At 41.9% G+C, this 20351-nt stretch overlaps 1 long non-coding RNA gene across 1 annotated transcript; it reads right to left on the bottom strand.

Annotated features, from left to right (window-relative positions):
* Positions 1–15340: 15340 nt before the first annotated feature.
* On the bottom strand, positions 15341–19319 carry LOC146652635 (uncharacterized). Its single transcript, XR_014907585.1, has 4 exons — positions 18624–19319; positions 17805–17904; positions 16662–16706; positions 15341–16103 (listed from the first exon to the last, which is right to left on the bottom strand). It is a non-coding gene; the product is annotated as an uncharacterized LOC146652635 (long non-coding RNA).
* Positions 19320–20351: the final 1032 nt, after the last annotated feature.

Here is a 20351-nt window from a genome sequence, read left to right as displayed (position 1 = left end):
CCCGGCCGGACCAGTGTTGTTATTGTGGTTTTTTCTCTTGTCTCCATCCCCAATATTTTGAACCTTAACAGCTTGGGGGCTCGTCCTGTGGTATTGGGGTGGAATTTAAAGGTTTGGACGGTCCGAGGTTGTCGAACGGACAGGCACAAGCCAGTGGTCTGCTGTGAGTGGACATAAGCCGGCTTATCTAAAGGTAAGGCACTACCTGTTGAATTATTTCCAAAGTGTGCCAAATTGGATATGACTAAATTAAAGTCTACTCACTGAAATTACTGGTAGAGTGTCTGTTTTGATTTTGATGAGAATCACCGTGTGTTATGCAGTTAAAGTTGCTTAAGAGTATTTAATGAAGTTGAAGTAAATATGAACGTAATAATGTTGGGTTTGAGTCCCTGGATATTGAGCTGAAGGCTCAGGTAGTTTGGTAGGGAAATTAGGACAGAAACTGTTCCCAGAAGTAACAGAGACTGTTTAATTGGTCGTAAAAAAGTTATCTTTCTTCGGTGAGACCCGTTATGGTAAAATTTCTCAAAATCGGTTAGGTGAAAATTATTATAGGACGGCAGCCCAGAAGTCTGCTAAGAAGCACATAGCCCGGGGGTTACGCCCCCTCCTGGCCGTGGACGCGCGGTCTTGACCTGTCGGCGAACAGGGTTAGTTCAGTTTGGCTTATCTGTGGGGTACAGGGCATCCTGAAATAAGCTAGGAGTTACCGAGTCTCCTCATCGTTTAAAACGGTGTCATGTGCTTGTTTGGACAAAGTTAAATTGAGTTAGGGATTTTAGAAGTTAGGTCAGAAACTGTTCCCAGAAGTAACAGATACTGTTTGATTGATTACAAAAAAGTGAGACTTTCTTCGGTGAGACCCGTTATTTTAAATTTGTCGAAATTGTATAGGCGCTCTTTAGAAGTTAGGTCAGAAACTGTTCCCAGAAGTAACAGATACTGTTTGATTGACTACAAAAAAGTTGGACTTTCTTCGGTGAGACCCGTTATTTTAAATTTGTCGAAATTTGTTAGGTGCTGAATCTGTCAGGCCTGTCAGTGATTGTAAATATAAGACGTCTTTGTAATATAAAATAAAAGAGTTTTGCCTGAGCTTTGTGTGAGACTCTGTGTGACGTGCAGCTGCAGCGCTGCGAGCTATTTTTAGACGGTGTGTGAACATGCAAATGAGCGGTGACGCGCACAGAGGACTTTTGTTGCTGTTTAGCGTGTTTTTGAGTTTTATAATTTTGATTTGCAAACAATGATACATGCCTGTAAGTAAAACGCTGATTTTGCTGATTATGATACTACAAATAAGGTGTTGAACGACTAGGGTGTGAATGATGTTGGGTTTTAAAGCTGAAACTCAGAGAGGAGTGTGTTGGGAGACTGGCATGTAGTCTGCAGTGCAAAGGTGGGCGTCTTGCCTGCTGGTCTATTTAACAGTGATGAAAATGATATTAAATAAATCTCTCAGTGTGTTGATACAGGTGGCTATGGGGCTGGACCAACTGCCCCCACAAGCACAGCGGCCGAAGCAAAATTATAGTAATGGAAACCAAACTCAGCAAGAATCAGCAGCTGTGGAAAAGACAGCAGCTAGCAGAGAATTAGAGGAGAAATTAAGAGAAGTTTTAACACATAAAATTGGGGCCAACAGACTTGTGGAGGTTGGGAAGGCGCCTGGAGCATCACAACAAAAAGGTGAAATAAAAACACACACAAGCAGAGAAATGTGAGAGAGAGGCACGTGCTAGAGAAATGCCTCGTTTGAGAAAAAACGTTAAATTAGCCCATCTACAAACGCACATACACGCAATGAAGAAACAGCTTACACCCATGAACACGTGAAGATTTTCCAGCAAGTAAAACAGTGAAACTTAACATACATCCGCCGTTAAATAATAAAGTTTATCCACTACTAACAAATAAACCCTCTGGGTTGCAGGACAACAACTTAACTTCAAAAAAAAAAAAAAAAAAAAAAATCACAACCAGTGATAACATGACAAATTTAGTGGTTAATAAAAGTCAAATTGTGACATGTTTTCTTCTGATTGATTAATACAAGTGATTACTGAATGAAAGAAAATTCCAATTTTTGTGCTTTTAAACATGATCTTAAGAATTTTAACATGTACCTGTGTTGTCCTGTCAGCTTGGTGGGTCATGAGTGGATTATATGGAGAGAAAAAACAAAAAAGGGGGAGAGAAGGCTGACACAGGGCCTGGTCCCGTTGTTTCCCCCCTCTCTGAATAACGCAGCCAAAATAACATCATTTTCCTGTTCGTTTGTTTTTGTTTGTCTTTGTTTTGTTTTGTTTTTTCTCTTTATGCTTGATTACAGGCTGCTTTGTCGGCCCGGGAAGCCGAAGCTGACCCTGGACTCCTGCTCTCCCCTCTACCATCGTTGCTCTCTCCTTTACCATCTTCGATGTGACCCTGACCAAATGCTAAAGCAGCTGGACCCACAACAACAACTTGAAAATGTCAACAGTGCTGCAGGAAAATGATCTCATGCAGCGGAGACGGAGAGCGGTAATCCAAGGCCAGTTTCACTACACGGGGAGATTTCTGTCAGCGTCTTTTCTTTCTGAGAAGACTGAGAAAGGCCCGCCTCCCACCACCGATTCTGACCACCTTATATAAAGGAATTATTGAGAACATCCTGAGCAGCTATATCACTGTCTGGTTCGGGAACAGCACCATGCCGGACAGACAAGCTCTACAGAGGGTTGTGCAATCAGCTGAGCGCACCATTCGCTCCGAGCACCCTGACCTGCACTCAATCTACAGCAGGCGGTGCTGGACCAAGACCAGGAAGATCGTGAAAGACCTCAGCCATCCCAACAACAGACTGTTCTCTCTGTTGCTGTGTACGTGACAAATAAACATCTGGATTTGGAAAACGAGGCACTCGCAAAGCCACCAGCATTGTGCCTGATCGGACACACCCCTCTCACACACTCTTCACACTCTTGCCATATGGAAAAAGACAGCTTCAGCTGACAGAGCTGTGACGAGACGCCCATTAAGCCCAGATGAAAAGTGAGGCCGAGCAAAACCATGCTGACCTTAACCACTCTGCATTAAAACTGTGCAGGACAGTGACGGACCAACAATGACCATCGGGCAGCAAGAAGGGCGTGCCAGAGACAGGAGGAGTAACTGAGGTCAGGAGGCACCTCAGAATGGACAAAACACCAGGAGAAAATAAGCTGAAGGCACAGGTGTCGGGGCTCGGCCAGGAGCTGACCTCTGAGAAGAGCCGAACAGCAGAGCCGCAAAAGGCCGTGGAGCAAAGCAAGGAAAACATCGATGGACTTCAATCTGAAGTGGACGGAAAAGATTGTGAGGTTTCTGCCCCTCAGTAAGAGCTCAAGGCATCAGAGCAGATAACTGAGCATGGCTCAGGAGGAGCTGGCTGATTATCGAACCCATTAGACTTGGAGTCCCAGACACACGACTTGACATCAGGCTCAGGGCCTCAGCAAGGAGATGAGAACAAAGCAGAACGAGCAGCAGTGACAGCAGCTGAACTTTGACCTGAACAAAATCTTGACTTGGCTGGGAGAAACAGAGGAAGAGCTGGAGCAGCAGCGTAGACTGGAGCTTGACACTGACATCCAGACGATTGAGCTGCGTATTAAAACCCTGAAGGAGCTACAGAAGCAAAAGGGTCAAGCTAAGGAGGAGTGGAATAAGGAGAAGATGCAGGATACTGGAGAAAAGCACTGCCTCAATTGGGGCCAGAACCAGTATGGACAGAACTTTGAGCAGCAGCACCAACAGATGCAAACGGACTGAAAAGGAGGAGGGCAGGACCCCAGGGCACGCTTCAGGCCGTGGTTTACCCAGAACACCAGAACAGGAAAGTGATGAACACAGATACCCACACAAACACACACATCTACATGCATTGACTCAGAATGAAGAGAAACACATACGAACATATGCACTCGTTGATTGAGTGAGAAATGACACACACACCCGCAAAAAATCAAAATGCTAATTCAATTCACTGAGAAGTGATCCACACACACACACACATCTACAAGCTTGTGCAATAAAGAGTGATACACACACACGCTGATGCAACGAAGAATGCTTTACTAACAAATGCTGCACACAAACATCCGAATATGGAGTCGGGTACAACAATAAGAAGCCATTGATTGTTATTTGGTTAAATGCATTTCATGCCACACAGAGGGCATCTGTGTAGATTTAGGGGACAAGGTTTAAAGTAGTTTGGTTGTGAAAACAATGTCTGTGCGTGATGTCTGTTTATGGCTTAAGGCCTCCACTGAATTGTGTACTGTGCTTCACACAGCCTGATAAGGAGCAGTGGTACAGAGCGAAAATGATGAGTGAATGATGTGAGTTTTCTTTTGGAGAGAATATGAAAAGGTTGTGTTGATTTGACTCAGTTGTTTAAGTTTCTGCCAAAGCAAAACATTTGTGTGTAACCAGTGTCCACTATTGAATCAAGTCAATCCAATATGTCTTTGTCAGTGAAAAAAAAAAAAAAAGGAGTTACGGTGCCTGTAGGCCTACACAATACAGTGTGTGAAGTTTTGGTTGATCTTTGGGTTTTGCTTGACACTAGGTTGATTCTATCAGTGAGGTTTGGATTGTTCTCTTTCTCTAAGAGAGAGAAAGATGGTTTGAACGTTGGACATGTTTGCAATGGGCCCCAGTATCTGTTATTATATGAGTGTTTTATTGTTTACGTTTGTTTTTTCTTTTGTTACAGTGCACTGAGATAAGAACATCTGAGAGGTGTGATCCACCGGTGGTGATATTTTGGTATTTTGTGAGTTCCTGATTTAACAAATCAGCTCTTTAATCCAGGCCTGAGAGATTGAACTTTAAAGCGCTATAAAATATTCTTATTGAAAACAGTCGCAAAGTATTTTTTCTCCATGATTATAATGAGCTTGGGAGAAAATTCACTTATATGGGACACTGATCCTGAAGCCTAAAAGGATTGCAGCGAGTCAATCCAGTCCAAAGAAGGAAAAACAAACAAGGAGCTGTTTCCTTTAAAATGATGACGTCATCTTGCTGGTGATGGAGCCTCGAATAGGCTGCGCGTGAGACTCCATTATCAGCAACTTCTGGTACGAATGTGTGTGAATGTATGCATGTGACTGGACTGGGATGGACTGACGACTAAAAGTTTTAACTGACTTGGTACTGAGACAAAAACGGTGCCGACTTTAGGATTATTAAATGTCCACAACAATTCACCCAACCTGTAAAAGAAGGGTGGATGTTTTGTTTTGCTTTGTTTTGTCTGCAAGAACAGAAGAATGACAGAGACTAAAGAGCTGTAGTTTCACAGGAGTGTGAACTGCAGGCTGAACCCCTTGGTTGCTAATTTTGAGTTACTGATGTTTGCATTAAGAAAATTGTGTTTTAGTAGCTGTGTTTTAATTAATGTATCACATTATATTGTTGGGAATGTTAAATGCTAAAGTGAAGAAAAGGTTTGATCCCACTCATGACTGAGCATGTTATTATTAACCATAGTGGGTCACTATAGAGAGTCAATTAATTTTAGAAAAAAACAAACAAACAAAAAACCCTCCACCGAGGTCTATGAATAATAGGGGAATGATAGACAGCCACACTCGAAATGGAGATATGTAATGATAAACACTGGTCCCCGTCTTTTGGGCGCTCTCTTGAAGTAGTCAACAATTTAAAAGTAAGATAAAATAACAGGGGCATGTGCTGAGGGGTGGTGCTGCACAAGAACAAGAGTAAAATAAAGAAAATATTGTTTTTAGTTTTGAGAAGTGCAAATTAAAATGTACCATTACACTCAGAGGATCAATATGAAGCTTGATATTTGTTAATTTTGAATGAAGTACATGACTGGTGACTGTTCTGTCCTGAGCTTTTGTTTTTACAGCACCCGCTTGATCACACCAACAGTTTCTCGCCACCGAAGAGGGGTACTTGCAAAAAATAAAGAATGGGGAGGAATATCATCAAAACGGGAAAAAGGTAATCCCCAAAGGGGGTGATAACGCCATAACTTTCACTTATGGTCAAATTCTCAAAATTTGACCCCGAACTCGAAAAATTCTTCAAACATTTAGAGACAAAGTGGAGATTTAGATAAATATAATGTCGTAAACCACATAAGGATGAAGTATTTGATTCAATAAGATGGTGAAATAATAAGCAGCAAAATGTTGATCATATTAAGTATGTTTATTCAAGGGTGCAGAGAAGATTATTATTATTAAAGACAACAAATGAAATAACGAAAACTAGAAGTGGAAAAAATTTGCGTTAACGGTAATAAAATCAAAACAAAAAGGAATACTAACTAAAACTGTACTGAATGTTCACAAAACTGACTAAAATTAACTAGATTTATAGCAAAATGTGTTTGGTTGCATTGATGTGTGCGTGCCCTGCTATAGTGAAATTAAGGTAGTACGTTAGTCGAGTCGTCTGTGTTGCTGCTCCGTCCACGCGCAGAATCAGGTCAGGAAAAGTCGGGAGACAGCGCCAGAATAGAATTGAGGATGATTTTAATATGACTGTTTTGTAGACATAACAAGAGTCTTGTAGTGGAGAGGGACATAATGTCCTCCTGAGACCCAGAGAATAAGAAAAAAAACAGGGAGAAAATATTTTCGTTTTTTCTTTTTTTCCTTTTTTCTTTTAAATAAATCAAGTGTTATTAAAATAACAATCTCATAAGATGAAGATCAGGGACCAACCCAGAAGTCACTGACACTTCACTAGCTGTAAACTATTGGTTCAGGAATAAGTGATGGCACTGAACTTTCTATTTCACAAAAGTCAATTTATTTAGGATATCTGAGGAAGTACTGATTTTATTTGGAGACACAAAGGAACATTTGGCACTTCCCTCATCTCACATCTGTTTCATTGTTGTACCCAATCATTCTACAACTGAAATGCCTTGGACTGTTAACCATTTCAGGCAAGTGGAGTGAACCATATTTTGCTAGACTCTCATCAGATTGGGGCTTCCTTTTATTGATCTTTGGAGAGAAGTCTTCATTACTGGTATTATTCAGGTCTTGTTCACATGTTTGCCCCAGGGTTTCTCAGCCAAGAGGAGCTTGAACCCCAGATACTGGGAGTTCCTTTCACACATTGAGATCACTGATAACTTTCAGCAACGACGTGATCTCGTAGAAACAATTAGGTGTTATGGATTCAACTATAATTGCGACTCTTATTTTTTACTTTACTGGAAAAGATTTCTGCATTTTACCCATATTTTATTTTTAACTCAAAATCAAAATTCCAGATTCTACTACATGTTGGTTTTGCACCAGATAGGACGACAGATTTCAGGTGGCCCTGTGTCTTTCTCTATTACATCTGCCACTGCATCTCGATAATCTTTGTGTGGCTTTTAGTGGGTCCTGACCCTCTCATATTTTGAAAAATCTATGTTTGAATCTCCCTTAATAATTCTGTTAAGAATTCTCTCCGCCTTTGTCAAAAGTTGTGTATTAGGAAAAAGTGAAATAAATATAAATATAAAGTCCCAATGTGTAGAGCACACATTAATAAATTAGTCATGTTCCCTGTGAAAGTAAATGAGCCTAATTCTTAAAGACCCCTGAAATTATTTACTAGATGTTTATTTTTTGAATAAAATAAGAATCTGAGTTTAACAAAACATTTTAACACTTACATCACCACGGACTGCCATTTGGCTTTTTCTACCTTTAAAACCCGGAGAGCAGCCAAATGGCTTTTAGCTAAGCTTTAGCTTCAGCCAAGTGGAAGCTAAATTGGCTAGTCATTCATATGTATATTAGGTTGTTAGCTGGGAATTCTGGAGGGAGGGGAGTGGGGGTGTGTGGATGAGGGGGTGGGGGAGCTGCTAAAAGCTGTGAACTTCCTTTTGTGTTTCATCTTGATGCATTCTCAATCATCCAGGGAAATAAATCTCCAAAAGTCACCAACTTGGAGTGTTTCAGTTTGCCGTCTTAGGGAGAAATCAACACACATGGGTGTAGGTCCTTTGTTGCTGAGATTTATTGATAAAAACAGTACAAAAAACCAACCACAGCATAGAAAAGTACTCCAGCAACCACCGACTGGTAACACATCCTCAGGAGCTTCCTGCAGATGTTAAAAGACCTCAGCCTCCTGAGGAAGTACAGTCGGCTTTGGGCTTTTTTATACAGGTGCTCTGTGTTGCATGACCAGTCCAGTTTATTGTCCACCCACAGCCCGAGGTACTTGTACTTGTTGACCACCTCCACCTCCTCCCCCTCTATCTGAACCGGCAGTGGACCTGCTCTAGACCTCCCGAAGTCCACAACCAGTTCCTTAGTCTTTGAGGTGTTGAGTTGCAGGTGGTTTGTGTGACTCCATGCGACAAAGTTCCTCACCAGACTTCTGTACTCCTCTTCCTGATCGTCCCAGATACACCCCATGATGGCTGTGTCGTCTGCAAACTTCTGAATGTGGCATAATTCAGAGTTGTAGCAGAAGTCAGAGGTGTACAGGGTGAAGAGAAGAGGGGAGAGCATCTAGAAATGTGAGTATATGTTGGCCGTTGTATGGACCTAGTTTTGCATGATGATGCAGAAGCCCTCGAAGGCTTATGGCGGCACACAATGTGACATTTCCCCTGCGCTGCCCTGGGACGTGCACAATTGCCTTTGGCCAATGACATTACGATCCCGTCGTCTTGTTTTGCACAGGTCGAATCCAGCTTCATCAATGAAAATGAATTCATGAGGCTGTGCAGCTCCATCCATGGCCAAGAGAACATATTACTGTACTACAGTGCTACACATACAGAACCCCATCACACAGGTACCTGTGTAGCTCTCAGAATGGATCCATGTGGTACTGATATGGTACATATTCAGCTGCTACTGGACTTCACCAATACTGTATTGTACATGTAAAGGACAGTTACGCTTACCCGTACATATTCAGCTCAAAGTCCTTTGACCCTGTCACTGTTCCTCTCGAATGGGACTCTGTAGAGCTGCTTCATGGTGATGCTGTGTTTTCCCAAGATGCGTCTGATGGTGGTGATGCTCACATGGTTTATGCTGTTGAACACTTGCCTGTCTGCAAGTATTTGCTTTCGTAGCTGGTGGAGACGGATGGCATTGTCTGCCCTCACTAGGTCCACAACGGCAAGTTCCTGCTGTTGTGTGAACAGGCGTTGGCGTCCTCCCCCAGAAGGTCTTCGAGTCAGTCTAGAGAAATACAACCACATATTGTCATCGCTTTGCTTATTTTTCTTACAGTACTTTACTGTATGTACTGTGTCATCCACTGTACTTCAATATAAGTAATCATGCTATGTTTCACAGAAACTACCACTTTGGCTGCAAAAGGAGCCTTAGCACCCTGCAATACCCTGTACACTTGATATGGTAATGGTATATACTGTAGAACAGTGCTATAAAAACCATCTGAGTGGAGTAGAAGGTAGAGAGGTGAAGACAGACCTGTTTTCTAGTCGGAATGTTCTTATTACAGATGCCACTGTGAAGCGGCTTAGATGTGGGTGGACTCTCTGCCCAGCTTCCCTCATAGTCAGGCCATGGTTGATGACATGGTCCACCAAAGTTGCTCTTATATCATCAGAAATATGGGTCCGTGCATGGCCTCTTCGACTTCGACCTCCTCCTCCTCCTCCTCCTCATCATCCTCCTCCTCCTCCTCCTCTTGCTCTCCCTCCATCCATGCTTGCAAAGTTCTTGAATTGGCTAAACTGAGGGCTTTTTGTAGTTGGCTAATTGGTGTTCAGTTTTACAAGTAAGTGCCTTCAGGCGTGTATTTGAGTGGTTGCAATTACCCGATGTGTTTTGTATTTTGGGTACATGTGTTTTCCAAATGGCACCCTGAAATTTCATTTTGTGAACAAAGTGTCTTATGTATGAAATAGAGTGTAGCATGCAGGACCATGTGTGTTGCATAAAGGAGTAAGTGTGTTGCATAATTGCAACTAGGGTGCAAAGCAGCGCTTTTGTTTAAGGTAGGGGTACATGTGTTTGAGGTATGGTAACAAAAACTTCAAGTTGTGTTACTTTAGTCTAAGCATGGGTTTGTAGTGTTCAAGCAACGGGCAAAAACTGTAATATCTCAAAAAGTATGAAAGGTATGACCACCAAAAGATACAGCTGGCATTAGCACAGGGAGCAGAACAGATTCAAGTTTAAATGGTGGAAATCGGCTGAAAACGGAGGGAGTAGTTAACCAGCAAAGGTCGGAGCAACTAGAATAAGGTAGAATAAAGTTTAAAGAGAAACAGGATCTCAATAGTGTGAATTCACACAATAAACAGAGGAGACAGTTTTCTGGTTGTATGAATCTCAAACATACTGGTTCCAGTCTGAGTACATATACTGGGTAAGTGACCTGGAAACTTCCTGGAAGGTGACTCTAACGCATGATAGGTGGAGCAACATGTGAAACCACAGCCCCTAAATGTTTGTTTACACTGTCTTCTTGAAATATCTACTTGTGTGATTGTGTCTTAAAAATGTTCTGTGTCTTTAAAACAGAGAAACCTCTGCTTTTATATGAACTTTTCAGACGACTAAAAAGGACGATAACTAAAAGGTGTTTCTCGTAGTTCTGTCAGTCTGTGATAAATATCTTATAAAAATCATTGATGTGTCACAGCTGTGGCTGTCAAAAATGATCTTAAATAAATACAATGAACTTTGCAAATTCTTCTTTAAGCTGACTGTCCAGAGATAAGCTATCAAACCTGTGATCGATCAATATGCCAGATCTACAAGTTTTTTAACTGAAGGAAAAAAGTGTGTGACTGAGGAAAGTTAGTTTTGCAAAACACCCCAAAAACACATTTTCAAGAAAATGATAAAAGGAATCTTGAGTCTATGTAAACCTGTTTAGAGCAGATGGTTTACTTTATTTTTACAAACATATAAACTTCATAGAAAAAGTAAGGAAACTTATATTTGGACAATCAGTTCTTTGCTGTCGCACTTCTTGGCAAAAAATCTTATGCTACTGGAAAGTGTTGGGTCTGCGCTTCCACAGGCCCCGCTGCTTTAGAGACTTATTCCCGTTAATGAAACAAGACGAACAGCTCAACCGGTTTTTCACATGCTAGCAAGGGAAGGATCTCAGAGCAGCCCCTCTGCCCTCGGTGTCAGACCACTACGAAGAACCATCACGCCACAGCAGCCTTTTATTTCTGTGACACACAGTTTACACAAACACCCATTATAAAAAAAAACCTGTGGTTATAAAAGATAAGGCACTTTCATGTATACTTTCAGTTATCTCCTAAAAGCAGGAAAAGTTGATTTCAATCAATAAGAGACCCTCTGACTGAACTGTGCTTTATTTTAGGTCCCCTTCAGATATGCGATAACATGCTAAATGAAATATAACTCTCCAAATGATGCTATAATTGACTCTTGCACACAGGATGTAGGGAAGAAAAGTATTTAAACTTCAGTTTCACGTGGTTATTGCTTCAAGAACGTAAAATATGATTTTGTGAGTTTGAAAACACATAACATTGTGTGCTAAAATCCTTCAATTCAGAGCCTGGAGACATGCTTACAGCTGAGTTTTACTAAAGACATTGCCCATATTAGGAAAGAGACATGTGTTTGGCTTCACTGATTATGTAATTTTCTGGCCCTCTTTCAATGTGACAAATCAAATACAGTCCACTCCGGAGCTGCAGACATTTCACAACTCAGAAACCACAACCGAAAAAAAATCTGCTTAATTTATTTATGCACTTTGTAAAAGACATGATCCACTTTGTCTGACTTTCATTATCTGTATCATTATTATATTATATGTAAACAAGGAAAGCTTTCCCCTCATAGACATAGAAGTACTCCTGATAATTTTATCACAGCTGTGGTAATGTAAGCCACAGCTGGCCAAACAACATGCTAACATGTGAAAAGGAGAATCCACGTCTTCATACACTGAACAAAAATATAAACGCAACACTTTTGTTTTTGCTCCTATTCCCCATGGGATGGACGTAGAGACCTAAAATTCATTCCAGATACACAATATAACCATCCCTCCCAAACAGTGGTCACAAATCAGTCCAAATGTGTGGTAGTGGGCACATCTGCTATATTGAGATAATCCATCCCACCTCACAGGTGTGCCACATCAGGATGCTGATCTGACATCATGAGTAGTGCACAGGTGTACCTCAGACTGCCCACAACAAAAGGCCACCCTGGAATGTGCAGTTTTGTCTCACAGCAAAATGCCACAGATGCCACAAGCAATGAGGGAGTGTGCAATTGGCATGCTGACAGCAGGAATGTCAACCAGATCTGTCGTCCGTGCATTGAATGTTCATTTCTCAACCATAAGCCGTCTCCACAGGCGTTTCAGAGAATATGGCAGCACATCCAACCGGCCTCACAACCGCAGACCTCGTGTAACCACACCAGCCCAGGACCTCCACATCCAGCAGGTTCACCTCGAAGATCGTCTGAGACCAGCCACCCAGACAGCTGCTGGAACAATTGGTTTGCACAACCAAACAATTTCTGCACAAACTGTCAGAAACCGTCTCAGGGACGCTCAACTGCATGCCCGTCGTCCTCATCGGGGTCTTGACCTGACTCCAGCTCGTTGCCGTAGCAGACTTGTGTGGGCAAATGCTCACATTCGATGGCGTCTGGCACGTTGGAGAGGTGTGCGCTTCACGGATGAATCATGGTTCACATTGTTCAGGGCAGATGGCAGCTGAGAATGTCCCAGTTCTTGCATGGCCAGCATACTCACCGGACATGTCACCCATTGAGCATGTTCGGGATGTGCTTGACCGGCGTATACGACAGCGTGTACCAGTTCCCACGAATATCCAACAACCTCGCACAGCCATTGAAGTGGAGTGGACCAACATTCCACAGGCCACAATTGACAATCTGATAGACTCCATGCGACGATGTGTTGCACTGCATGAGGCAAATGGTGGTCACACCAGATACTGACCGGTTCTGGGTCCCCAGACCCCCAATAGCGCAAAAAACTGCACATTCCAGGGTGGCCTTTTGTTGTGGGCAGTCTGAGGTACACCTGTGCACTACTCATGATGTCAGATCAGCATCCTGATGTGGCACACCTGCGAGGTGGGGTGGATTATCTCAATATAGCAGATGTGCCCACTACCACACATTTGGACTGATTTGTGACCACTGTTTGGGAGGGATGGTTATATTGTGTATCTGGAATGAATTTTAGGTCTCTACGTCCATCCCATGGGGAATGGGAGCAGTAACAAAGGTGTTGCGTTTATATTTTTGTTGAGTGTATATAAATTAAAGTTGAAAATAAAATAACTGTACAACAAAATACACAATACACAATATAGAACTATATAAGAATGTATGAAGAAATCTAAATATAAATAAATATATACACAATAACAGCAGCTGTACAAGTATTAACCGGAAATGAAGAATATAGTGACCAGTGTTGTGCAAAACCAAAGTCCAGAAAGTCCAGTGTGTGTGTAAGAACCACATGTGTGGGTCAGTACTGTGTGGTGGTGTGATTGAGAGACCGTATCGCCTGCGGGAAGAAGCTCCTCCTCAGTCTCTCTGTGTTGGTCTTCAGGGAGCGGAATCGCTTTCCTGACCTCAACAGAGAGAACAGTCTGTTGTTGGGATGGCTGAGGTCCTTCACCATCTTCCTGGCCTTGGTCCAGCACCGCCTGCTGTAGATTGAGTGCAGGTCAGGGAGCTCGGAGCGGATGGTGCGCTCAGCTGACCGCACAACCCTCTGTAGAGCTCGTCTGTCCTGCATGGTGCTGTTCCCGAACCAGGTTAAGATGTTTCCCGCCAGGATGCTCTCTATGGTGCACGAGTAAAAGTTCCTGAGCACCTTGGAGGGCAGTTGGAAGTCTCTCAAGCGTCTGAGGTGGTAGAGACGCTGTCGGGCCTTTTTCACCACGGTGTTGATGTGACAGGACCATGACAGGTCCTGCGTGATGTGAACTCCGAGGTATTTGAAGCTGTCCACTCTCTCCACTGGGCACTCGTTGATGACGGGGGTCTGGTAGTTCCTCTCCTGCTTAGTGCTGAAGTCCACTATCAGCTCCTTTGTCTTACTGACGTTTAGAAGGAGGTTGTTCCTCTGGCACCAGTTCTCCAGATTCCTAATCTCCTTCAGGTAGGCCGTCTCGTTGTTATCAGAGATCAGGCCCACCACGACGGTGTCGTCAGCAAACTTGATGATGGTGGTGGAGCTGGTAGTGGCCACACAGTCATATGTGTACAAAGAGTACAGCAGGGGGCTCAGAACACACCCCTGGGGGGCTCCAGTGCTGAGAGTGGTGGAGGCTGAGACATGTCCGCCCATCCTTACTGCCTGTGGTCTGCCAGTTAGGAAGTTGGAGATCCACTGACACATAGATGAGCTGAGTCCCAGATGCTCCAGCTTGGTGGTGAGTGTGGAGGGAATTATGGTGTTAAATGCAGATCTGTAGTCTATAATAATAATAATGGATACTTTATTGATCCCCATGGGGAAATTACTTGTTTTTCTCTGCATTTGACCCATTCACTCAGTGAAGCAGTGGGCAGCCCACTAAGCAGGCGCCCGGGGAGCAGTGTGTAGGGACGGTACCTTGCTCAGGGGTACCTCAGGGTAGCCGTTAAGTGGATTCGAACCGCCGACCTTCCGATCATGGGGCGACCACTTTACCTACTGAGCTATCCCTGCCCTGTCTATGAAGAGCATTTTAACATAATTCCCCCTTCTAGTGTCCAAGTGAGTGAGTGATGTGTGGAGGAGATGAGAGATGGCATCGTCTGTGGAACGATTTGGACGGTAAGCGAACTGTAGTGGGTCCAGTGTGTCTGGTAGTGAAGAAATGATGAAGTCTCTGACCAGGCGTTCAAAGCACTTCATCACTACTGAGGTGAGGGCTACAGGGCGATAGTCATTGAGAGAAGCAGGGTGGGGTTTCTTCGGGACAGGAACAATGATGGACTCTTTGAAGCATGTGGGGATCACCGACTGAGATAAAGAAATGTTGAATATCTCAGTGAATATCTAATTTGTGCTTTGGACTGTCACCAGATTTCTTCTAGAAGTTTCTTGCCAGTCAGCAACTATCTTGGCAACACCACTTGAGTTTGTGTGTTGCATGCTAACATCCTTATCATATGTGTAATAATACTAAAGCGTCATCTTATGCACACACAAAAAACAAATATGGCTCCTTCGTGTAGGGTTTTCTGGTATGTTCATTTATGCTTCCCAATTAAAAAAAAAAAAGAAAAAAAAAAGAAAAAGCAAAGTTCTTGCTTCTCAGCCACTGCGGCCACATCCTCACCGTTTTTTAGGCAGTTATATAAACATACTGTGAGTGAGTCATAAGCTTAAATACAATAGTTGAAGGAACAAAAACTTAATGTTTAAAAATACCAGTCAAATCTGATTAAAGTAAATAAATAATAAGTATACAATGTAGTTTTAAGACTTCTCAATGTTTCGTAACATTAATGTTCTATGAACTCGTGAGTCCAGAAATCTGAATGTCATGAAAAGTATTTATTATTCGTGTATTATTATTTTACAATACAAGGTTGTTTTTTTCCTGATACTTCATGCAAACCACATTTCTCCAGGCCTGTCCTAATCAGCTTACTCAGTATCACTAGATCCAATGCTGCTCCTTCAGCAGAGCACACAAAAGTAGGAGAGACCGGAGATGCCATGGCTTAGTTAGGAGACTGTTTGCTTCAAGGCCACTAGAGGGTGCTGCCATAAAACTACAATAAATGAATTGACCTTTTGACCTGCTCACACTCTTTTATGCAAAACCCTGCTGATGACACACACACACACACACACACACACACAGATTCTAGGTCTGACCAACCGTCTCCACCGTGGGCAAAAAGATGACAGTCAATAAAATTCTAAAATTTTATTTATAAACACAATGAATAGTAGTTAAAAGTCCAGTGTCCCATTTAGGTACAAAGTAAAAACACACAGTCCAAGGCCAGAGCCAGCTATGCCACAAAGCCAGTTGCACTCCACACGTTGTTCACTTCAACAGGGGTAGCAATTGTCCTCTGAGACCCACCACCCTGTAAGTAGAAAGCCTGCACAGAGCGACAAAATAAGACAATTCACTATATAATTCACAGCCCATCCATCCCAAACATATCAGATCATTAGAGGTTTTGTCACATTACATACCTGCACTGAGAGACAAAATAACACAGCAGTGTTTGTAATGTGGGCTATAAGTAGACTAGCATATCAGTGCAATCAATTACACCTGCCTCCAATTAGTCCAGCCCTTTTACAGTCATTGACTGGGTGAGAAAACACGAGCAAATCAACCCAAGAGACAAGCAGGAAGACTCTCTGAAGGCTCCTGTGGCTGCACAGGCAGTCTTACAATTACGAGGTTGGAGAGTTGTTGTTTCAAAATGTTCACACTGATTTCACATGCTCATTAACTCACAACCAGCTGACCATATATATTTCTGCTGCTGAGCTGCTTTTTGATGGAGATTTTCTGAATTTATTTTGCTACCATAAGAGCAGACTCCATGCTGAAAGCATGTGCACTGTCACTTGCAATGAGTGGCACTAATGACGCTAAATTTAATTACAGGTCATGGACAGCCTTCATAAATGCTCATATTACTCACCCACACTGAATTCCAGCACAGGTTCATCTGGGTCCTGACTATTTCCTGCAAAGTAACACAAACGTCATCAGAACATTAAGTCAGAGAAACAACATTTGGAGCTTTTGTACATGATAAATTATACTGCAGTAGTAAAACAAAGTCAAGCAGCAGTACATTTATTAAAATCACCTTCAGCTGTAATATTTAAACTGATTTAGTGTCAATTTAGATTATGTTTAGATTAAAATGAAACTAGTACCCTTGTAATGTCTTTTTAAATTAGAGGTAAATATTTGTATATTTTTTACATAATATAATTATATTTACTGGATTTTCTCTCTATTGTAGTTTAGTATTATAGTTATTACTTGTTTTTTATTGACTTGTCTTGTTTTTACAATGATTTGCTCTGAATGCAGCCTTTAAAGAAAAGACTATCTGTTCAGTAACTATCCATCAGACTGGGTCCATGTTACCAGCCAAATGGGTAGTAATAATTAAAGTAAGTTTTGAATTACGTATATTTGGGTGTTTAGGTGACACTTTTGCAAAAAATATATATATAATTAGGTTTAAAAGAACTAAACATGTATGTATTTAAAAACAATAAGTGTGTTAGAATTACTACAGCAACAGGTTGTAGCTCACTGTACTATTTTTGAGCACAACTTTGGTGCTTTTGCCTCATTTTTAAATCAGTGATCCCAGTAGCACAGTCTAAGCAGAGACCTCAGTGCTTGGCAAACAATCAATAGAATCAATATAATTATTAAAAAGAAACAAAATAAATGCCAACCATATAAAAAAAAACATAAACTTAAGGAAAAAACTAAACTTGATTTTGTGTCTTTAGGCTATTGTTAACAGCAAGCATGAGGTTAGTGCATATGTATTATTATTGGAAAGATTACTGCAAAGAAAAAAAGGTTGAACCAGGAGGGGGCGATATTGCTCTTCTTACCATGAGTTACATGCAGGCTATTACTTACCATGTCACTCACATTTATTTCACAAAACAGCTGAACCCACTTAATTCGATTTAATTGTATTTATGCAGAGCTGAATCACAACAACAGTCTCCTCGAGGTGGTATAGATTGTAAGGTAGAAAGTCTACAATTAAAAAGAAAAAACCTCAATACAGTGGGAAGGAACAACTCACTTTTAACAGGAAGCACCCTCTGGCAGAACCACGGTCAGGGAGGGGCGGCCCGCTGCGACCCTTTGGGGATGAGGAGACGAAAAAGGGGACAAAAGACACACTGTGGACGAGAGCCAGAGATGAACAAGAACTAATTATTGAATGCAGAGAGGTGTATAAACACATGGTGGGAATCCCCCAGCAGGGTAGTCCCAGGGTAACTAAGGGAGGATTCATGGTCACCTGATTCAGCCCTAGCTATATGCGTTGGCAAAAAGGTAACTTTGAAACTTAATCTTAAAAGTAGAGATAGTGTCCGTCTCCTGCATTCAAACTGGGAGCTGGTTCCACAGAAGGATGATCCCCTTCTACTTCTAAATATCCTAAAAACCACAAGGAAGCCCACAGTCTGAGAGCAAACTATCAAACTACGAGGTCTTTAAAATAAGATGATTATTCAAGACCTCATGTGTGATGGGAAGGATTCTGAATTTGATGCTGGACCCACAAATCATAAAAGAGAAACACTAACTCACACACACCAGAAAGTGCCAAGAATTATAATTATATGTAATTTAGTTTTGCGTTCCTTTATAATGCTTTCAACTATACAAATAAGACACTTCATGGGGGCGCCTGAGCCTTGTAGACACAACAAATACTGAACAAACCTCATGCGCCCTGTTGTTGACAAAACGATAAAAATGAATGTGTACTTCTGTCTTATTTAGGTCATTTTTGTAGTTTTTGTAGACAGACTACTGTAATTTCTCAATAAAATGTCGCTTATTATCGCTCACTCTCAAGAACAAAAACGTGAGTAATTTCCCAGTAGCTCACCATATTTGGGATCTTCTAACATCCACACTTCATGTTTAAACGGTGGTGCGGAGGCGGTGTACCGTCGCAGGCCGGATGTAGCATTCAGCGCGGTGTGCCTTTTTTTTCAGTTGCTAAGCAACAGATTTGTCCCGCCCCTTTCGTTATGACGAGCCGGGCCAGTCCTTTGACTGGTGACGTTTCTTTGTAACGTCACCTGACGTTACAAAGAAACCTTAAACCGACCTTATATATAGACCTGGCTGTTCAGTTGAAACGCATTCACACAGCGGGACAGCAGCGCTTTAAACGTTCAAACACGGAGTTTAACACAAAACAACATTTTAGACATAAAAAACAAAAAAGTGAAATGGCAAGCTCGAACTGTAACACAATGACAAATGATGAAACAGTTCAGACCAATGGGGATAATTCTACAGTACATGCTTTGGTATCCCTCTTGAATAACTTGTTCAGTAGTTTTTCGATCAAGCAGTGGGGAGAGCTTATCTCAGGCTATCCGGATTGCTTCACCGCTAAGCGGCTTGTAGGTTTTGTAGAGGACGTAATGGACCTGTGTGCACAGTCAGTAGCAGTATCACCACTGAGGTCTTCCCAGAACTCCCCTGTACATGAAAACTGTTCTGTCCACACCACTACTGGCAAAACGGTTTTGTCACGTGTGAAATTTTTGGACGATTCTGCTGAGCAGGAGTTTGATACAGCACAGAATATAGATGCTAACAGCCAAGAAACAGCTAACACAGAAGAAAGCTGTCAAAATGCTGACCAACACAGTGCTGCAAAAGCAGAAAACAATCCAATTCCAGATCCCCAGCAGCAGAAATCCTGTGTTGAACATGAAGCCAGCATCCCACCGTTAACAAACGTAAGTCAAACGGAGTCATATAAAAAGATACAGCATCACAGATCTTCTGTAGACTGTGAGCCACCTGAAAAAACCTTAGACTTTGAAAGATGGTTAGAGACATTAATTCAGGCTGTGCTTTCAAAGCTTGGTAAACTTTTAAAGTGCCCTCATTCTCACCAAAAACGTTTGTTGGATCTACTCTTGGACAAATTCAAGGGGATGGATTTGCATTTAGACCGAAAAGTGCAGAATTATTTTGACTGCATTGCTAATGCGATTTTCACTGATATTTGTGACAAATTACATAAATTGTCACTAATATCATTGGAAATGGGGAGGAGTGGGGAGGAGGATTCAATGAATTTAATGGAACAACCAATATTTAATATCATAACTACTTCAGTATTCCAAGAACACCTGTTGGCAGTAACAGTTACTGATAGACTGGAATCATATGAAAAGAAAGAAAGATGCAGACTTTCAGTGGAAATCTTTGTGGAAGGACTGATTTCCCAGGTTGCAAAAAAATCAGGCACAGTCTTCAGCATTGAAAGTGCTGAAGCTATCTCCAACCGGCTTACCATGAAAATCTGGACTGAAATCAGGGCCAGATACGACAAAATCCCACCAGAGAAGTTCAAGAAACTCAGCGAGAGGGTTTTCAAATCCCTCTGTAAAAGATGGAAGCATGCATCTTTGGTGACATTCTGGCAATTAAACTTCCAAGATCTTGATGAAGATATTGTTAAAACTTTCAAAAGAAAGATATTCACAGAACCAAGTTGCATATCTAAGTGCTTCTCATCGGTGCGGGCATTTTTTGGGAGGTGTAAGGGAAGAAACAAAGTTTCCACTTTATAGTGACATCGTGATATCAA

The sequence above is a fragment of the Rhamphochromis longiceps genome, linkage group LG15, assembly GCF_057381845.1.
Source record: "Rhamphochromis longiceps isolate RC_006_pf linkage group LG15, R_longiceps_female_GT1.1, whole genome shotgun sequence".
NCBI classification, from domain to species: Eukaryota; Metazoa; Chordata; class Actinopteri; order Cichliformes; family Cichlidae; genus Rhamphochromis; species Rhamphochromis longiceps.
Note: the sequence above shows the minus strand (reverse complement) of the source record. Positions and strands in the feature narration are given on the sequence as shown.